The 17,664-nt window shown below is 41.0% G+C and overlaps 1 protein-coding gene across 4 annotated transcripts in view; it reads left to right on the top strand.

The window, feature by feature from the left end:
* The window catches only part of NCK2 (NCK adaptor protein 2), a 151,708-nt gene that overhangs the window by 76,132 nt on the left and 57,912 nt on the right, over positions 1 to 17,664 (top strand). For all 4 annotated transcript variants that reach the window (XM_072844373.1, XM_072844372.1, XM_072844374.1 and 1 more), the window contains exon 3: positions 932 to 1,117. The gene's annotated coding sequence lies outside the window, so the exon portion shown is untranslated. The remainder of the gene's footprint in view (positions 1 to 931; positions 1,118 to 17,664) is intronic.

Below are 17,664 nucleotides of genomic sequence, written 5' to 3'. Positions count from 1 at the left end.
ACAAAGAGGAATTAATTTTTTAATCAAAATTTATGAACTTGCTGTATAACATTTTTATGAAAGTCCTACTTGAATTATCTTTTTCTATTTGACTAAAATAGAATTTGATTTTTCTATGGGGTATTTAACGTTTTGGGTCATAATCATGCCAGGGATGAATTAATAGATCTTCTCTGAGTGAACTGTAAGGACAGATCCCCTCTGGGTTTGAAATGTAATTAAAAATGTCAGTGAACTCTTGGAGGCCCACGGAGCTTCAGGGTCCCCTCAGCAATGCTGGGCAAGGACAGGAAATAGTCACCCAAATACAGAGAACCTAAGGCAGCAGCAAACTCTTGGCAAGCAGGAGGGAGAGGCTGCTGGCTTCATCTGTCAGGCTTCTCTTGTCTCAACTTCTTTGTAGTTTTGGAATATTTTTCTCTGATTTTTTAGGAGGATGCTATGGGTCCAGTAGGGGGCCTCTCAATAAATAGCATAAGAAACCTCCAAAAGAGGAATGAGTCTCTAAATGTAAATATCCTGCTCTCTGCAACCTGGCTCCCTTAATTAGGCTCTCAGACTTGCTTCCTTTCTACTTCGCACCCCTTTCTTTTGTTTTTGGCAGGGATGTGGGGAGGAATTGTTGTGGGGGGAGGGCTAGAAGAATCTTGGGAACACAGGTGCCTTGTTGATGACCACCTGTCCCCACCTTCCCTATCTCTTCTCCCCGCAGAGGTACCTGCCTGCCCCAGAGCTAGTAACAGGGACCCCAAGGTAGAGGAGGAGAAGCTTTGTTTGGGTAGAGGTCAGTAGGTACAAAGCAATTTTCTTCTGGGATGTATTAAAGATACTGGTTTCAGACAAATAACTAATCGTGCAGTTACTTAAAAGCAAGCAAGCGGCCCTAATACATGACTTGTTTTGTTTTGTTTTTTTTCCTGTTCGCTTTCAGATTTCCTATGTTCCCTTGTATACAAGTGATTTCCCAGATCATCATTCTCTGCTGAGATTTGGGTTGGATTCGAGAATTTGGAGAATTCTTGCAGCTGTGTAACTTCAGGAGTGTGACCAGCTGAGATCGTCACCTTTTGAAGAGTTCTGCATTTTGCCCATCATCTCTTATAACTGAGTGCCAAAGGTGAGTCTGCAGGCTCCTGCTCAAAACCGGTGGGAGAAGTTGGTGCTTTTGCCTCAAATGCTCGATTTGCTGGGTAGGTTTTACATTAGTAAAACGGCAGTAAGTGTGGCCCTGATTGCTTGAGCCACATCAGACTTGAGTTTTCAAAGGCTCTGGTTCAAAAATGAGATTGCCGTCCCTGCATCAGCACGTGGTGACATTGACTAGGTAGGAAGCAGATTGGTGGATGTCCTGGACTTGTAAAATGCCCCTGTGACCCGGCTCTGCGGCCCAGCGGGTCGCCTGGAGCCGAGCCTTCTTATGTGCTGCTTTGCAAGGATGAGATACACAAGAACTGCCTTCAGGCTACTTATAGTCTAGTAAAGGTTCATTCCGACTTTGCTGTTGGGAAGATAAGTCTATGTGAAGATATGCAAACAGATAAAAGGATTCTGGGGAATGTTGGGCTTGTCTGTATGAGAAGTCTACTCATGAGTGTTAAAACTGTACCCGCTAATACCGCATCCAGGGGTCCTGTAATAACAGATGCTGGATAAAAACGTGTGTCCATAGGACGGAAATGTTTCTCAGCCCTAACAAATCGTTTGGGACATTTGATTTAAATATAAGAGTTGCAGTTTGCAGTCTGGTTGGTCTGGTGTTCTATCTGGCTGGGTGGTGGTGAGTGCTTTATGAGAAGGTATGATTTCATCTCCAGCAGAGACAGTACCCAGTTCATCAGCTGTCCTTCAAACCCTTATGTGGCTTGTGTTATTCACAAATCATTTTAAACTATCTCAGATCTGTAACTTTGGACTATAAATCTCTTGATATGATATCTGTAAGTTTATTAGTGTAATAGAAATTAAAATAAAAAAAGAAATTAAAATTGTCTTTCATTTGCTCTAAAATTACTATTAAACTTCCTATAAGTGTGGGGTTTTTTTTCCCCTCTACCCACCTTTTTTTCTTTTTTTGGAAGCTTCTTCACTGATGTTCCTTTTTGATGTGTGGTAAGCAGAACAGCACAGAAATAATATGAGGTATTTCATAAGGGTAGGATTAAGTGGCTGGGTGTCTTCACCTTATTATCCTTTATGGTTTCATTTGGAGGAAATGACACATCTCATTTATTTTAGAGTGTTGTTAATTGTGATTTCCAGATCTAGGCCCTGGTTTGGAATTGAGAGTTTGGAGGTCGTATTGTGCAGCCTGATTCTACACCCTTCTTTCTTTCTCTCGCCATGCTCAGAGTTATCCTGACTCTGCATCCTGGACATGTCTCTTCCCAGCTTTACAGCCTCTCCTGCATTGATGGGGCACTCCCATGTCTCTCTCGCTGACCTCATGTAGGATGAACACTATTGGGGTATTAGACATCCAGTCCTAGGAGATTTCCATTACACAGGAAAGCTCTTACCCGTCGCAAATCAATTTTTTTAATACTCATTGAAGTGGAACCTTTTAAGACTTAGTCTTTTTATAAACGCAGTCACGTATTTCATGGCAATAAGCAAGAAATTAGTGCAAATCCTCCAATCTGATCATCAGAATTCATCAGTATCAGCATCTGACACTTAATGATAGTAACACACTTTATCATTCCTATTTTCTGAAAGTTTCTCTTTCGGAGAGTGGTAAGGCAGGGAAGTAACATGCTTACTCCCAGCAGTGTATTCTGCACAAGTGCTGGGCAGGTGTCCAGTACTGTTAGGCAAATGGTTGATTCCTATGTACAATTAGGTAGAGAATCATTCTTAACCATGAAAAGATACTTTAAAAAATATCCATACTCATTTCAAATAATTAATTTTTATAAGCTCATGACATCCATGGCCAAAATCCTGATTAACTTATTAAAGTTACTTTTGTGGTTAGATAAATGTCCAGTGGGAAAATCATTAGATGTATCCATTCATATAATAACTATTTATTATGAACACCAACTGGATTCTAGACTATTTTTCTTACAGTTTTAGCACTGAGTTTTAGCAGCTACAAAAATAGATAAAATAAGTTCTTATCAGCCTTCTTCTTGGCCTTGTGGGATGGGGCAGGGCCCTGACAGCTCTGGTTGAGGTTCTTACAGTGAGTCCCTGGTGCCTAAGTCGGGGTGAACTGACCCTTAGAGAGGAGTCTGGAAAAACCATGAGATGCTATGTCTGGAGTGGGTTTTAGAGAATGAGGGAGTGTTGTGCAGAGACATAGTGGGTCCCCATGGCAAGGACAGGTGAGGCAATTCACTGGGTAATGGATCTCAGAGTCTCCAGATCATTTAAGCAATAGTGAGCGGAGACCCAGCATGCTCTTTGGTCAGTGGTCTTTCAAGCACTAGTGGGAAAAGTGATTTTATCGAAGGGTATATTTTGGAAAGAAATGAAAGCTGCACTAGTGCAGTGAAGTGGTACATCGGACGTTAGCCTCGGATGCATTTCCCAGTTACTGGGACTTGTAGTTTGCCCTGTTCCAGCTGAGACCTGCCCCGAGGGCTGGGCTGAAGAGAGCAGTTTGAGGAGAGTGGAGTGTCCAAGCTGCATCTCACAGGGCCCAGGACACTGCTTCCAGGTGGTGCACCTGCCTGCCCTGTATTCTTGGGAATTCCCCAGCCCTACCCTGCCTGCTGTGGGGTGTGGAGACCACAAGAGAAGCATGGTGGCAAAGTCCTTCCATTTACACTGCCACGTCAGTGAATGTAGAGCCTGCACTTAATTCTTCCCATGTATAATTGAAAAGTGACTGTAATTCACTGTCATTGGAGGCTGGGTAGTGTTTCCTGGGGGTGGAAGATGTGAAGGGTGTTGTACGCCAGGCCAAAAATCTCTTCTCTTTTGAAAAACTATTTGGAGACATTTTCAGGATGGAAGCCCAAGGGGTAGGAGGATGTTATGGGGGAGGAAAGACCATGGCTTAGTTGAAGAATTAGGAGCAAAAGGGAAGCAAAGGATCCTTTTTTGGCTTCATGGAGGTATGATGGACAAAATTGTAGCATACTGGACGTGTATGTTGTGGTGATTTTGATACACCATTTACACCATGAAAGAATCCTGACCATCTAATTAACACATCCATCACCTCACCTATTTATCTTCATGTCTGTGTATGTGAGAACATTTAAATTTACTCCTCTTAGCAGATTGCAATTAAATAATACAGTGCTATCCACTGTAGTCACCATGTTATACATTAGATCCTTTGCCTTTTTCATCTTACAGCTGAAATTTTGTACCCTTTTATCAACTTCTGCCTATTTCCTCCACCTTCAGCCCCTGGCAATCACTTCGCTACTCTGTTTTTTGTTTTTTTTTTTTTTTCCTTCAGTTCCACATATGAGTGGTCCCACACAGTATGTGCCTTTCTTTGGCTGGCTTATTTCACTTAACATAATGCCTTGAGGTCCATCTGTGTTGTCAAGAATGGCAGGATTTCCTTTTTTCTCATAGCTGAATAATATTCTGTCGTGGGTATTCATCCCTGGACAAACACTTAGGGTGTTCTATCTCGGCTGTTGGGATAATGCAGTGAGCACGGGGTGCAGATATCTCTTCGAGATCCCATTTTCATTTCCTTTGGATATAAATCTAGAAGTGGAATTGCTGGATCATATGATAGTTCTGTTTTTAATTTTTTGAGCAACTTCCATGCTGTTTTCCATAGTGGCTTCACCAACTTACCTTTCCATCAAGAGTGAGAAAGTGCTCCCTTTTGTACACATAGTTGCCAATACTTGTTATCTCTTGTATTTTTGCTAATAGCCATTCTAGCAAGTGTGCAGTGATATCTCATTGTGGCTTTGATTTGCACTTCCCTGATGATGAGTGATGTCGAGTGCCTTTTCATGTACCTATTGAGCAATTGGATGTCTTCTTTGGAAAACTGTTCAGATCCTCTGCCCATTTTTTCTTTGTGTTTTTGCTATGAATTATATGGGTTCTTTGTATATTTTGAATATTAGCCCTTTATCAGACATGTGATTTATAGATAGTTTTCTCCATTTCATAGGTTACTTTTCACTCTTGTTGGTTTCCTTTGCTGTATAGAAGCTTTTGAGTTTGATGTCATCCCACTTGCTTATTTTTGCTTTCATTGCCTTTGCTTCTGGTGTCAAATCCAAAAAGTTGTTGCCAACGCTTATGTCAAGGAGCTTACTGCTTGAGTTTTCTTTTAAGAGTTTTATGGTTTCAGGTCTTACTAAGCCTTTAACCCATTTTGAGTTAATTATATCTATAGTATAAGCTATTCTTTTACCTGTGGTTGTCCAGTTTTTCCAGCACCATTTATTAAAGAGACTATCCTTTCCTCATTGTGTATTCTTAGCTACTTTGTTGGAAATTAATTGATATATATATATATATATATATTTGATCATATATATGATAATTCATCATATATATATATGTTTAATTCTGGGCTCTTTGTTCTGTTCCATTGGCCTGTATGTCTCTCTCTCTCTCTCTCTCTTTTTTAATGATTTTATTTATTCATGAAAGACACAGAAGGCAGAGACATAGGCAGAGGGAGGAGCAGGCTCCCTGCAGGGAGCCCGACGTGGGACTCTATCCCGGGACTCCAGGATCACACCCTGAGCCAAAGGCAGACACTCAACCGCTGAGCCACCCAGGCATCCCCTGTATGTCTCTTTCTATATAGATACCATACTATTTTGATTATTATAGCTTTGTAGTATAGCTTGAAATCAAAAGTGTGATGCTTCTGGCTTTTGTTTGTTTTCTCAAGGTTGCTTTGCTATCATACGATTTTTTGTGTGTGTTTATTTATTTGAGAGAGAGGGAGAGCACAAGTGGCAGGGAGAGGGAGAGGGAGAAGCAAACTCCCTGCTGAGTGGGGAGCCTGACACAGAGCTTGATCCCAGGACCCTGGGATGACCTGAGCCAAAGCAGACACTTAACCCACTGAGCCATCCAGGTTCCGGTTCCATACAAATTTTATTTCTTATTTTTATTTTTTTTTATAATAAATGTATTTTTTATTGGTGTTCAATTTGCCAACATACAGAATAACACCCAGTACTCATCCCGTCAAGCGCCCCCCTCAGTGCCCGTCACCCATTCACCCCCACCCCCCGCCCTCCTCCCCTTCCACCACCCCTAGTTCGTTTCCTAGAGTTAGGAGTCTTTATGTTCTGTCTCCCTTTCTGATATTTCCCACACATTTCTTCTCCCTTCCCTTATATTCCCTTTCACTATTATTTATATTCCCCAAATGAATGAGAACATATAATGTTTGTCCTTCTCCGATTGACTTACTTCACTCAGCATAATACCCTCCAGTTCCATCCACGTGGAAGCAAATGGTGGGTATTTGTCATTTCTAATGGCTCAGTAATATTCCATTGTATACATAAACCACATCTTCTTTATCCATTCATCTTTCGATGGACACCGAGGCTCCTTCCACAGTTTGGCTATTGTGGACATTGCTGCTAGAAACATCGGGGTGCAGGTGTCCCGGCGTTTCATTGCATCTGTATCTTTGGGGTAAATCCCCAGCAGTGCAATTGCTGGGTCGCAGGGCATGTCTATTTTTAACCCTTTGGGGAACCTCCACACAGTTTTCCAGAGTGGCTGCACCAGTTCACATTCCCACCAACAGTGTATGAGGGTTCCCTTTTCTCCGCATCCTCTCCAACATTTGTTGTTTCCTGCCTTGTTAATTTTCCCCATTCTCACTGGTGTGAGGTGGTATCTCATTGTGGTTTTGATTTGTATTTCCCTGATGGCAAGTGATGCAGAGCATTTTCTCATGTGCATGTTGGCCATGTCTATGTCTTCCTCTGTGAGATTTCTGTTCATGTCTTTTGCCCATTTCATGATTGGATTGTTTATTTCTTTGGTGTTGAGTTTAAGAAGTTCTTTATAGATCTTGGAAACTAGCCCTTTCTCTGATAGGTCATTTGCAAATATCTTCTCCCATTCTGTAGGTTGTCTTTTAATTTTGTTGATTGTATCCTTTGCTGTGCAAAAGCTTCTTATCTTTTTTTTTTTTTTATTGGTGTTCAATTTACTAACATACAGAATAACACCCAGTGCCCGTCACCCATTCACTCCCACCCCCCGCCCTCCTCCCCTTCTACCACCCCTAGTTCGTTTCCCAGAGTTAGCAGTCTTTACGTTCTGTCTCCCTTTCTGATATTTCCCACACATTTCTTCTCCCTTCCCTTATTTTCCCTTTCACTATTATTTATATTCCCCAAATGAATGAGAACATATAATGTTTGTCCTTCTCCAACTGACTTACTTCACTCAGCATAATACCCTCCAGTTCCATCCACATTGAAGCAAATGGTGGGTATTTGTCATTTCTAATAGCTGAGTAATATTCCATTGTATACATAAACCACATCTTCTTTATCCATTCATCTTTCGTTGATCACCGAGGCTCCTTCCACAGTTTGGCTATAGTGGCCATTGCTTCAGAGAGTTAGAACAAATTATTTTAAGATTTGTGTGGAATCAGAAAAGACCCCGAATAGCCAGGGGAATTTTAAAAAAGAAAACCATATCTGGGGGCATCACAATGCCAGATTTCAGGTTGTACTACAAAGCTGTGGTCATCAAGACAGTGTGGTACTGGCACAAAAACAGACACATAGATCAGTGGAACAGAATAGAGAATCCAGAAGTGGACCCTGAACTTTATGGGCAACTAATATTCGATAAAGGAGGAAAGACTATCCATTGGAAGAAAGACAGTCTCTTCAATAAATGGTGCTGGGAAAATTGGACATCCACATGCAGAAGAATGAAACTAGACCACTCTCTTTCACCATACACAAAGATAAACTCAAAATGGATGAAAGATCTAAATGTGAGACAAGATTCCATCAAAAGCTTCTTATCTTGATGAAGTCCCAATAGTTCATTTTTGCTTTTGTTTCTTTTGCCTTCGTGGATGTATCTTGCAAGAAGTTACTGTGGCCGAGTTCAAAAAGGGTGTTGCCTGTGTTCTCCTCTAGAATCTTGTCTCACATTTAGATCTTTCAACCATTTTGAGTTTATCTTTGTGTATGGTGCAAGAGAGTGGTCTAGTTTCATTCTTCTGCATGTGGATGTCCAATTTTCCCAGCCCCATTTATTGAAGAGACTGTCTTTCTTCCAGTGGATAGCCTATTTGTGTTTTCTTCACTTTCATCAATGTCTTACAGTTTTCAGGGTACAGATGTTTTGCTTCCTTGGTTAAATTTATTGTTAGGTATTTTATTCTTTTTTTTTTTTTTGGTATTTTATTCTTTTTGATGTAATTGCAAATAAGATTGTTTTCTTAATTTCCCCATCCTGATAGTTCATTGTTAATGTTCAGAAACACAACTGATATTTGTATATTAATATTGTATCTTGAAGCTTCATTGAATTCATTTATTAGTTCTGACGGTTTTTTGGAAGAGTCTTTAAGGTTTTCTATATATAATATGTCATTTGCAAAGAATGACAGTTTTACCTTTTCCTTTCTGATTCGGATGCCTTTTGTTTCTTTTTCTTGTCTAATTGCTCTGGCTAGGACTTCTAGTACTATGTTGAATAAAAGTGGTAAGAGTGGGCATCCTATCCTTTTTCCTAATCTTTGAGGAAAAGCTATTAGCTATGATGTTAACTGTGGGCTTTATTATTATTTAGATATTAATTATTATTATTATTTCCTCTATACCCAGCTTGTTGAGAGTTTTTATTAGTGAATGTTGAATTTTTTCAAATGCTTTTGCTGCATCTCTTGAGATTATCATATTTTTATTCTTCATGTTCTTAATGTAGCACGTCACATGGATTAGTGCATGTTGAATTATTCTTGCATCCCTGGAATACATTCCATTTGATCATGGTATCTGCTCTTTTAATATGCTATTGAATTTGTTAGTATTTTGTAGAGAGATTTTCTATACTTGTCAGTGATATTGGGCTGTAATTTTCTTGTAATGTCCTTGTCTGGTTTAGATTTTAGGGTGATGCTGGCCTTGTGAAATGAGTTTAGAAGTGTTCTCTCCTCTTCTGTTTTTTAGAAGAGTTTGAGAAGGATTGGTACTAATTTTTCTTTAAGTGCTTTATGACCTCACCAGTGTCACCAGTGAAGCCGTCTGGTCATGGACTTTTGTTCGTTGGGAGGTTTTTGATTCTTGATTCAATCTTCTTACTAATAATCAGTCTGTTTAGATTTTCCTATTTCTGTAAATTTTAGCTTGATAGGTTATGTATTTCTAGGAATTTGTCCCTTTCTTTTAGGTTATTCAATTCTTGGTGTGCAGTTTTTCATTGTTACCTCTTATGATCTTTTATTTCTGTGGTATCAGTTATAATGTCCCCTCTTTCATTTCTGATTTTATCTATTTGATGAGTCTACAAAAGGTTTATGTATTTTATCTTTTCAACCTTCTCTTAGCGTCATTGATCTTTTCTACTGTCTTTTTAATCTCTATTTTGTTTATTTCCTTCCTTGTACTAACTTTGGGTTTCATTTGTTCTTTTTCTAGTTCCCTGAGGTGTAAAGTTATGTTATTTGGGAATCTTTATTTTTTCTTAATATAGGTTTTTATCACTATAAACTTACCTTTTAGATGCTTTTGCTGCATCCCATAACTTTTGATACATGGTATTTCCATTTTCATTTGCCTCAAGATAATTTTTTATTTATCTTTTGATTTCTTCTTCCAGCCATTAGTTGTGCAATAGCACATTGTTTAGTCTTCACATAACTTGTAGATTTTTTCAGTTTTTGTCTTACAATTTATTCCTAGTTTCATACCATTGTAAGTTACAAAAGATGCTTGATATGATTTCAGCCATCTTAAATTTATTAAGACTTGTTTGTGGCATAACATATGATAGATTCTTGAGAATGTTCTGTATGTGCTTGAAAAAAATATTCTGTTGCTGTTAGGTGAAATATTTTGTAAATATTAAGTCCATCTGGTCTAGTCTATGTATTTTATGTACAAATTTCCTTATTGATTTTCTGTCTGGATAATCTATTCATTAATGTCGGTGAGGTATTTAAGCCCCCCACCATTACTGTATTGTTCTGTATTTCTCCCTTTTTGTTTGTTAATATTTGCCTTATATGTTTTAGGTATTTCTATATTGGTTGCATAAATATTTACAGGGTGATATATTTTATTGGATTGACCCCTTTATCATTACATCATCACACTTTCTGTCTGAAAATTCTATTGGCTGAAATTCTATTTTGTCTGGTAATAAGTATAAGTACTCCTGCCTTTTTTTGGTTTCCATTTGCATAGAATAGCTTTTCATCCCTTTATTTTCAGTCTGTGTATGTCCTTACATCTGAAAAGTGTTCTTTGCAGGTAGCACGTAGATGTGTCTTATAGTTCTTATCTATTCAGCCACTCTTTAGCCCATCTTTTGATTGGAAAATTTTAGTCCATTTATATTTCATGTAATTATTGATAATTATGGACTTACTATTGTCATTTTTAAAAACTGTCTTGCTTCTTGTAATTCTTTTATTTCTTCTCTTTGTCTATTCCTTTGTGAATTGATTTTCTCGAGTGGTATGCTTAGATTGCTTTGTCTTTCTTTTGTGTATCTATTAGAGGTTTGTGCTTTGTGGTTACCATGAGGCTTATATAAAACATCTTCAGTAAAGTAAACAGCTTACTTTAAGCATCTGATAACAAGTCTGTATGCATTATTTTTTTTTAATTTTATTTATTTATGATAGTCACAGAGAGAGAAAGAGAGAGAGAGGCAGAGACACAGGCAGAGGGAGAAGCAGGCTCCATGCACCGGGAGCCTGACGTGGGATTCGATCCCGGGTCTCCAGGATCGCGCCCTGAGCCAAAGGCAGGTGCCAAACCACTGCGCCACCCAGGGGTCCCCCTGTATGCATTATTTTCTAGTCTACTACAGAAGCAGCAATGATTTGTTTAATCACACATTGGGCAGAAGAAAATTAAAAGCCAACCATATTAGTCACTCTTACTTTCATAAAAATCCTATCCAGTAATACTTCTTTTAGTAAAGGGATGTTTTTATTTCTTCTCTTTATATCAACCTCAATTTGTATAATATTTTTTTTCTGAGTTTATATATTTTGTAAAGTTCCCTTAACTTTTCCGGTCACTTTTTACCATATCCCAGCATTTTTAAAAAAATATTTTAGAGATGGCTGATAACTCACTTGGTCCCCACAGGGATTATTTAGAAAGACCTTTTACATACAAGACCCATCTCTCAGTCTTTAAGTTTTAAGGGCTATGGCTGATATTGGGAGGTGGAGATATCTGGAAGTAGCTTGTTGATTTATGCCAAAATAGAAGGGATCATCCTGGACCCTTACTGCTACTCTCCCCTTCACTGGGACTCTTGAGGAATCTGAGGTAGGGATTCTATAGCTGAACTAGTTGGGTCTTCCTTAAGGGATATTGAGTGGGCTAGCCATAGCCTTTGATGTTCTAGTTTTTATAGCAGCTAGATGTGTGATAATTGATCAAATAAATACCCAGTAAGTATTGGCAGTTGCTAAAAATATTGCATTGTTGATTCTACCACAATTAAGCTGGTAATATAGCTAGTGAAGACACTTGCCTGGTACTTGGCACAGGGCATGCCATCTCTATTGTTATCTCTAATCTGAAATCCAGATCTTACTACCTCCATTTTATAGGAAGAGACACTAACCCTCAGGAGAGGTTAAAAGGATTCCCTGTGTTTATAGAGTTGAACTTGGATAATAGCATTTTGACCAAGGTCATGGTTTAGAAGTCCATGTTCTTTCTCTTCCCCATGTCCTGACATACCCTGACAATGACATAGTAACCACCTGTTGTCTGAGCACCTGAACCAGGGACTACTTGATGCTCTGAGAAATTAAACAGCTTGGCCAAAGCTCAGTGCTTGTAAGGGCAGAGCAGGCTGTGCACCCACATCTTCCTGACCCAAAGCTTTTCATTCTTATTAGACCATGAGCTTTATTTATTTACTTAATTTTTTCCCATAGAAGAGTTCCCAGCAACTAAGTATAGTTTGAAAGCAAGTTTCTTCTGGAAATTTAAGGAAGGGAACATGAAGAAAAGCTTTGGGGAGGATTGGAGGGGTGGGAGACAAGAACCAGAATCCCATGGAGGTCCTTGTACCTCCTGAAGTCCCCAGGGTGAGCTCAGTCGCTCAGGACCAAGCTGAGGCCAGAATGCGCCTTGAACTTCCATTTGTGCTGTTCGTAGATGGCATTCAGAGTCACCTTGTACTGGTGACTCCTAACTTATGAACAGACCTTTGAAAAAAGTTATGTGTAGGAGCAAGAGGACCTCAAATACTTGCTGTGTGTTAGGCCCTGCCCATGGTCTGTTCAACTTCCACAGTGCTTTTGTACAGAGAGAAGCTTCACAAAATTGCAATTTAATGTTTTTTTATGTAGTTAATGAAATCATCATTTTCTAGTGGTTGAAGTGATGATCAAAATTTAACCAAGCATTTTTCTTTTCTGTTTTGCCTCACATGCCCTAGCAGTGTGGCTTCTTAGAAAGCTGGACAAACCAATTAAAAACACAAAAAAAGTCCTTGCTCCCCACACACCCTTTCTTTTCTCTCTGACAGATTGTAGAAGCTGAATTCGTGGCATTCCTGTCATTTTTCCACTATTCTCTGAATTGTACCTTACAGTTTACAAAGGAATTTTCATATAAACATTCATAAATTCTCCTTAAAACCAGGTGATGGGGCTCCCCCTTCTCTCCCCACACCACCACCATTTTATAGAAGAAGGAAATGAGCCAGGAGATTGTGGGTTATAATTACTTGCCAAATATGGCACAGCATTGTATAGTGTCCTGTAGCTTGTTTGCATGCTGGATTGTACAGTGACCTAGCGACACACTTCCTTTAAGAGCCACTGGATCGGGAATGTCGATAGAGTAGAACTATCAATATACTAAGAAACAGATCACACGGAGCTTTAAATGAGAACATTGCTGTAGGCAAGGTTCCAAAATTAGGAAAGTGTTCTTTCTTGACCTTCCTGCAGAAAAACAAAAAGCACATTGCTGCTATGTACATGTGTCACAGGGGAGGAGGATGTAGGCTTTTAGCAAATTACAGATCATCCATAACTTACATGCATTTACATCCCAATAAACCTATATGAGTGGAAAATATTATTAAGCCTAAAGGCATTTAATGCACCTGTGAACGTCATAGTTTAGCCTTGTCTATGTTGAACATGCTTAGAACGCATACATTAGCCCACACTTGGGTAGAATCATCTAACACAAAGCTTATTTTCTAATAAAGTGTTGAATACCCATGTGCCTTATTGACTACTATACTGAAAGTGAAAGCTAGAATGGTTGTCAGTGTACTGGTTGTTGATCCTCATGATTGCATGGCTGACAGGGGCTGTGGCCGCTGCCCAGAATCATGAGAGAGGATTGTAGCACATACCGCCAGCCCAGGGAAAGATCCAAATTCAAACCCTGGAGTACAGTTTCTACTGAATGCATGTCACTTTCATGCCATCATAAAGTCAAAAAATCCTATGTTGAACTGTTGGAAGTTGGGGACCATGTGTAGACCTGGAACAGGTAAATCTGTTGGAGGGTGGTGGATATGTTTATTACCTTGTTGGTAGTGATGATACCAAAGTGTATGCATAAGTACAAACTCATCAAATTGTACACATTAAATATGTGTGACTTTTTAAATACATTAAGTATCCCTTAGTAAAGTTGAAAAATAAGTTGCTGTGTCATTATGAGAATTGTGTGGTGATCTGAAGGGGTATGGAGACTGCAGAGCTGTTTCGCACAGGAAGTGTGTCTGGTCCTGGAACACTTGATTGGGGCGGCGGGGACGATCCTAGGGATCTCTGAACTTCCACCTTCTTGTGTCACTGGTGTGCTTCAGTGTAGAGAGTACAAATGCAACCCGAGTTTTAAGATTTCTGCCTGTCAAAATGGTTTCTCCTATTGACTTTTATTATAACGTTGTAAAAGTTTTCTTTGCAAACAGTTCTGGCTCCAAGAAGTTAAGTAAAAACTTTACAACTGGGGAACCTGGGTGGCTCAGTGGTTGAGTGTCTGCCTGTGGCTCAGGTCGTGATCCCAGGTCCTGTGATTGAGTCCCACATTGGGCTTCCCACAGGGAGTCTGCTTCTCCCTCTGCCTGTGTCTCTGCTTCTGAATAAATAAATAAAATCTTAAAAAAAAAAAAAAAAAAAAACTTTACATCAGACCATAGAAGATCACAGTTTAAGGGGAACGATTTTTGGTACAGTGTTAATGAGCAAGATAGTAACAAAAGCAGTAGGATCACCCAGTGCTTGTTGAGGGCAGTGGGTAACTGTCCACCTGCCAGCTCTATGGCCCTGGGAGCCCACCCTGCCTCTCACTGTGAAATTATATTTGTCTTCTTGGCCTCTCTGAGAGTTGAACTTGACCAAACACTGACAAGTTAATTGGTGAGATTTGAGTTTGACTGCTTTCTGGAAGAAGTAAGGGAGATCCTAATTGTCGAATCCCTCGTGGCAGTTCCTTACCCAGAGCCCTGGGCTCTCCGAGCTTCCTGCGTGGAACGCCGTGCCAGCCGCAGTGTGGGCAGGCCCTAGTCAGGTGTATCCCAGGGCCACCATGGACCCCGGCCAGACAGACGCCCAGAGGGGAAGCAGAATGCTTAGTGTGCAGGTGGAGTGTTTCTGCAGAAGGCTGCCCATCTGATCTGAGACACCGCCCCCTTCAGACTTTTTTTTATTTAAAAGGTTTGGGGACCTACCTCCTATGATCTTACCTGGAGGTTTTGTGTAGGTTTTGTAGTGCTTACAAAGACTACGAGAGCCTTTCCACAGCAAGATCAGCTGGGCTCGGGAGAGCTGTTGATCCCAGGAGCCTGAGGTAAGACGTCTTTCCTGGCAGCAGCCTGGCTCTAGTGGCCACCTCTTATGTGGGAAAAGCTGCATGCTGGCCATCTTCAAATGACTACATCGTATAATTCCAAAATTCCATATTGAGCACGGTTTTGTTAAATGTTCATATTCTCTTGGTGGTTAGATTCCAAACCTCTTTGACCTGTGCTCCAACCAAAGGCCTCTGGAGAAAGTGGTGTGTGCTCGGGCGTATGGTAGAGGGACTGACATCTCTTCAGTTGTGCTTTTCACAGGCGTGTGTTCACATCTAGGCCTTAGTTTCTGGGTCAGTGACATGGAGGGACCAGAGGAGTGTGGGGCTGTGATTTTGGAGTCCAGGGACAGTACCACGTGGATAGTTTTGTACTACAATCCTGGCCAGTACCCCACAGAATTCTGTGGGAAGAAATATTCATGGTGTGTGAGCCACCATAGGCCCTCTTCTGGCCCCATCTGGCAGGAAAAGCTTCTTAATCATCTCGCATGTGCCTTTCACCTCCAGGACAGGGGACCAGGGATTCCCGAGGAGTACAGGCTGCTCATGCTGCTGACTTTCGCTGGCTGAGTGGGCCAGGCATAGAGGGGGCTGGTAACCTGAAAGGTGCTTGGAGATAGGAGGAGAAGGTGTGCCACGGCCTCTGCCTCACTACTTTCTTTCCAGAAGCAAGCACGCAGGCCTCAGGGAGCTCTGAGTCAGTGCCTGCTGGGTGCATAAGGGAGCCACCAACCTGGAGGGCCAGACCGGCCTGGGCATCTCATGCTGCAAGCTTTCCAGGGATTCAGATGTGCTGACACAGGGGAGAATCGCTGGTGCAAATGTTTTCAGCAGAACTCTTCCCAAACCTGCTTCCCCCTCATGGAGGCACTTTTAAAGAACACAGACCCCAGGCCCAGGTTCTAGCTCTGGTGCTTCGATTTCGGGAAGACTGGACTTTTTTTTTTTTTTTTTTTTTTTTTTGCTTTATTTTAAAACTTCTTAAGTCATTCTGACAGCCAGTTTGGAAACTGCTAATTTGGACTCTGGATTTTATTTTAGCCCTAGAGAGCTAAAGGGCAAATTTGGGATTGAGAGCATAGTGAAAGCAAGAAAAGAGGGGTAAGGTGGGTGTCCCAGTACAGTGTTCCTGTTTCCTAGATGAGCCGGACTTGCATTCATGCCAGGCTTGCCCCCTGTATGCTCTGGGACACTTTGGAATGTGCATTTTCCTCGAAGAGCCACTGGGATGCTCAGACTTGACTAAACCAACCCAGAATGAGCTGGGCGTGCGTGTCTGTATGTTTTTGCATCCATCTTCCTACAAGAGACCTTCTACTTTGAAGTCCTCCATTTGAGAATTTTCATGTATTCACATTGTAGATAATTCGTGAACCTTAAAAAAAGAATCCATTCCATGACTGATTACACTGTTTATTGGCCGTTCTGAATGTAGATGAGCTGTCCCTCGAGGGAAACTGGTCTTCTGCGCAGAAATCTAGCAGAATATAACAAAGATACAGGGAGCAGGCACGGGGCACCTTGATTCTTTAGAACATACCAGAAATAGGAGTGTTAGTACTTGCTCTCCATGCCTTATTATGTTCTCTACTTTGGAGATTTCAGCCTGAGGGATGATGGGTTCCTGCAAAATGTGGTTCAGGGTCAGTGGAGAAATCACACAGCAGAGCCTATATTATTTAGTTTGAAAGAAAATAGTTTATTTTTTTCTAGGGGCTTTTTACGGAGCCCGCCCTTTTGCTCAGTGGAACCAATATCTGGGTTACCTGCAGAACCCGGGAGACGTGTGAAATAGTTACCACTTTATAAGAGGCAGCTTACCCAAAGTAGGTTCTGCTGTCAGTGATGGCACACGACATGTTTGGCTCCCGACCCACGCCCTCCAGCCTTAGGATCAAAGTCCCGTACATCTCGGTGTCCTGGTGACCAGGATTGGAGCTCTTGGTACTACAGGATCCCTACAGATCGGCTGATAAACCAGATGATTGCGTTATGTCCTTTGTGACTCTAGAGCTGAGTTTGAAGATGTTCTGTGTGCCTTGGAGGCTGACCCCATGAGGCCCAATTCTGACCCCCTGGCTGTTTTGCTGGCAGTATGGAGGATGCTTGTGGGGAAGCTTGTCATTTTGACTGTCTCAGGAACAGAAAAATCAAAGAGGCTACTGTAGAGAACACCTGATTACTTGGGGTTTTTCCCCTGCAAAAATAGAACTAAAGAAACCAGAAATTTCTTATTCCCACAGAGCCAGATTCCACCTGGATTACCTAGTATAGGGTTCTGACCTCTTTTGTGTGGTCCTAGGACCCCTGGGTTTGGCCCATTCCTGACTTATCCCTGCAGTACCCCCTCCATTCTTAGCACAAACCAACCAGGCATGTGTCTAACCTCTGCGGAGCTTCTGTCTCTCCTGTCATATCCTGGAACACTTTAGAGACTGCTTATGTGTATGTGTATATGCTGACAATAAAAGGATGGAAAAATCTATACCATGCAAGCATTAATCATTATCAAAAGAAAAGAAGGAATGACTATTAATATCAAAGTACACTTCAGACTATGGAAAATCCCAGGCACAGAGGGTCCCATTCAGGAGAGCATGTTACATTTAGTTGTCATGTGTCCTAAGGCTATGCTGTTTCCTCAGACTTGCCAGTCTTGGTGATCTGGACAGTTTTGAGCACTTGTCAGGCATCCCTCCGTTAGGATTTA

The sequence above is a fragment of the Canis lupus genome, chromosome 11 (assembly GCF_048164855.1).
Source record: "Canis lupus baileyi chromosome 11, mCanLup2.hap1, whole genome shotgun sequence".
Classification (NCBI taxonomy): Eukaryota; Metazoa; Chordata; class Mammalia; order Carnivora; family Canidae; genus Canis; species Canis lupus.
This window is presented reverse-complemented; position numbering and strand designations above follow the sequence as displayed.